Source organism: Lactuca saligna, chromosome 4 (assembly GCF_052625555.1).
Source record: "Lactuca saligna cultivar CGN05327 chromosome 4, ASM5262555v1, whole genome shotgun sequence".
Taxonomy (NCBI): domain Eukaryota; kingdom Viridiplantae; phylum Streptophyta; class Magnoliopsida; order Asterales; family Asteraceae; genus Lactuca; species Lactuca saligna.
The window spans coordinates 44,400,741-44,405,248 of NC_136420.1; positions in this window are offsets into that span (position 1 = coordinate 44,400,741).

Sequence of the window (4,508 nt, forward strand, 5' to 3'; positions counted from 1 at the left end):
TCCAAGTGGGAGACTGTTGGAATAGTGTCTAAGGCTATAACTATATTCGGTTGTGCATGGTCCTTTTGGGTTGCCTTCACCATAGCAACTTGAAGGATGATTTATTAAGAGAGAGTAAATATTATAAGGAATAATATTTGGCTATTTGATTAATATAAGTCATAAATTAATTGGTATTAATTTGGTGACTTAAAGAGATTAATTAAATAAGAGGGTATAAACTATCAATTGTTTGATAGTTAGACTTTAGACTGTAAATCCATTAGGATATACCTTGGACGGATTCTAAGAGCTTTAGGATAGCTCAAATCGTCCATAGGGTTATCTATGGAATGGATTTGGATAGCCTTAAGAGAAGATTATCCAATTAGGGTTTAGGGTGAAACCCTTAAGGAGTCTACAAGTATAAATAGACCCTATGGGTGAGGGAATTCGACACACAACCTTAAGCAAGGAACCTCTGGCCGAATTCCTCCCCTCTTCTCTCTCCTAAATCATCTTGCTTGCTATTGGTGTTTGTAAGCCATTAGAGGAGTGATAATTGTGACTCTAGAAGCTCCAAGACAAACAAGATCAACAAGGAATTCAAAGGTATGATTCTAGATCTGTTTCAATATTGTTGTTTAACCTAATTAGCCATTAGAAGTCTTGGATTCAAAAGCATGTTTATTAGAAAGCCTAGATCCAAGCATTAGGGTTTTGCATGCGCACATAGGAAAGTTCTTATGGCTAAAACCCATCAAAGTTATCCTCACTATACTAAGGGGTCTAAGGCACCAAGGTCGGCCCATTGGATTTGATATCCTAGTAGTTATTGTTATGTTGAGTTTGAGTTAGTGATGCATGCCAGTTGATGTGCTAGTCGGGTAGATCTTTAGGACTGCCTGTGATACTGATTGATTACCTGTATATGCATTTATCTGTTACATGTTGACATGTTATGTGGGGTGGGTTGAGGTTGTACTGCTCCGTGCGGTAGCCAACAAACCCGAGAGCATTCCAGATACGAGCTGAGGGCCCGGTAGGCATTCCAGACTCGTACTGAGGGCCCAGGGGTAGTCCAGCTTGTAAAGTTGTGGACCCAGTGCATGCTGTTCTGTTTTTGATTGGTATGATATGCTAATGTTGATATTGCTATGTAGACTGTATGTGTATCGGTATTTTGGGGGTAACTCACTAAGCTCTCAGGTTTACAGTTTCAGTTTATTGTTTCAGGTACATCAGGGGATCGCGGCAAGGCAAAGACATGATCGTACAGCTCCTTCTATTGTGTTATGTTTCTGGGAAGACTCTGATATAAATGTATTTTGAAAACAAAGTTGTAATGTTTTGATGAATTCGGCGTGTTTTTGAAAATTTAAATTTAGCTTAAATTTTTGAGTGTTACAATAACAATGTGTTACAAGGTTTACGTGTTTAGCATATGGCATCCATAAACACTTGAGGATGTTCAAGGAGGTATCCATTTCCGCTACTAGAAAACCTAAAAATGAACCTCCAACACTCATTTTTCATATGAGTTGAAGTCAAAGTTGAGTAGTCCTTATAGAGCATAGAACAATGGTATTCTTGCTACTACTAACCATGAAAAGTTATTTATTTATTTATTATTATTATTATTTTTAATTTTTTTTTACTTGGACCTAACAGCTTATGGAAACTTTTGTTTTTTTGAAGCTCATTTGTTCCAAACATATATGAATGAGTATGCACATCTTTGTTTGATAATAACTCAGGTGGAAATGTGTCGAAAAATAATCGTTTACGTGAGTTTCTATCGACCAAAGAGGTTAACATTCCTAGTTTTAGTTTTATGGACAAGGTGGTGGATTTTTAATTTGGAAATGTGCGACACCCATTGCATGGAAATTTTGATAAAAGCTATAAATAGAACAAACATCCCTTACATTCCCCTAAAGAAATGCATGAATATTGTCGAATGTTGAACCATAAGAAGGTCTTCTTATGAATAAAAAACACCTTCTTCTCATCCTCATTTACATATTTTTTGGAATCTCGAACAACTTTACACAATATCACATAAGCATATGTTTATTTTACGATCACCATTGTTATTATACACATAAATTTTATTGGCACCTGGTTTGTAGAATGTCTTCCTTTATTATTGTTATTTCCATCATGGTAAAATGTAGCCATAATCATAAATTATTCCTACCCATAACGATCACAACTTCTTCTCAATAACTCGTTCGTCCTCATTCCTCAAGAACCTAGCTAACATAACTAAATTATTTTCCTAATTTTGACAACTTTCAGGCAACATAACTATCAACCAGTATTCCTTACTTCACACACATGACTATACACCATGAGAATTTGTATCCGGAGGAAAGTTGGTGATATAATACATTCATGAAGTTTTATCTAAAAAATTGACATTAGGGTTTTGTGATTTTTCATTCAGACCACCCCCCATATGACGGTAACATGTCATTACCCGGATCTTTTTTTTTTTTTTTCCTTCCGGTTCTCCATTCCAATTCACCCTCCTTGAGATTCTACATAAAATTATGACAAAACTTCAAAAATGGTCCCTGTGGTTTTCGAAAATATCAAGTTTAGTCCCTAAGTTCAAAAAACCTCACAGATGGTCCCTGTGGTTTCAAAACTTTTAACAAATGGTCATTCCGCCTAACTCCGTCAGCTTTCTACCGTTAAGTGAGGGGCATTTTTGTTATTTCAATACACAGGAACCATTTATGAGGTTTTCTCTATTTTTAAAAAAAGAAAAAAAATATATAATTATTTAATTAAAGGACCCCACTCTCTCTCTCTCTCTCTCTCTCTCTCTCTCTCTCTCTCTCTCTCTCTCTCTCTCTCTCTCTCTCTCTCCACCCACATAATACTCTCATTCTTCACCTTCTTTGTTTCTCTCATCGCTACCCATCCCCCCAAGACAAACACCGGCTGCTGCCATCGTCTTCTACAATCAGCCACCTGCTGCCGGTCATGGTCTTCTTACTCTGCTTCCGCTGCACCTAATCACCGACCAATCACAGCCAACATGCCTTCTCTCCTACCGAAAAAGCACCAACCACAAAACCCAATCCACCTCACCGGAAAATCGCAAAAATCGCCACAACATCCACCTGCTCCTTCTGATCACCAAAATCGCCACAACGACTGCATCGAATATCGACAGTGAGAGATAGCGACCAGAACGGATTTAGGGCTTTTTTTATCCACCACAAAACATAGAAAATACAGAAGGGAAAAGTTGCAATGCATATCAGAGGTGGTGGGGAAAAGCACACGTCGATTCAAACCACTTCTCAGGGGGAGATCAATTTGAGGTCACCAGTGCAAATGCAAATCGATCCTCGGATGAAAAACTATACACAAATCGATTTCCAGGAGTGAAATTATGATTATGAATTCAAAAAATCGATCCATCGTACCTAGCGATACAAAAAAATCAAAGAGCCGCTGTAAAATGCGACCTTCTCTCCCGCCTAAATTCAGTTCAGTCGACGCCCAAATTCCGATCGCAAGGTACAAAATCGAGTTCAGGTATGGTCGTTTTTGACATTAGGGACGCCAGTGGGAATGTATCCGATCGCGATTAGGATCGATTGGAGGAATTTTTGGGTTCGCCAAGATATTACGTACCGGGACGATTTGGCTTCGATTGGGTACGTCCCGATTGGGTACGAGGATCGGAACCAATTGAGCGTTTCTGGAAACTATGGTTCCATCTCACCTCAAGGAAATTTCGATGTTTTCATCGTCTAATACAGCATAATCCACCATCGCTGACAATTTTGAGCTATGTTGTGTAGTAATGCTCAACTATAGAAATGGGCTTTCACGGGGTTGGATTTCTTGAGAGAGAGAGAGAGAGAGAGAGAGAGAGAGAGAGAGAGAGGGTAGGGCTTTTTAATTAAATAATTATATATATATATATATATATATATATATATATATATATATTAATAGAGAAAACCTCATAACTGATCCTTGTGTATTGAAATGACGAAAATGCTCCTCACTTAACGGTAGAAAGCTGACGGAGTTAGGCGGAAGGACCATTTGTTTAAAGTTTTGAAACCACAGGGACCATCTGTGACGTTTTTTGAACTTAGGGACTAAACTTGATATTTTTGGAAACCATAAGGACCATTTTTGAAGTTTTGTCTAAAATTATTAAAACCCGATGCCTTGATTATAGACTCGACACCAAGAAACCAAAAAATTGTAATATAGCAACAACCATACCTAATCTTTCTCCATCTTTACAAAATTGAGAAAACAAGATCATCGTTGACATGAAAGAGTACCACAACATTCCCCCATCGGTAATTAAAAGTGAACGACCTTCACAAATTCAACATGAGAATATGTCAAGAGTGTTTGTTTTAATTAACATATGTGCGTCATCTTTTTCTTAACATCATAATTGATCCATGTTGAGGAATATGAAGATCTCACCACCAAGCAAGTTGCTTTCGAATAAAGTATCAACGTTCCAAATACTATCTCAATCC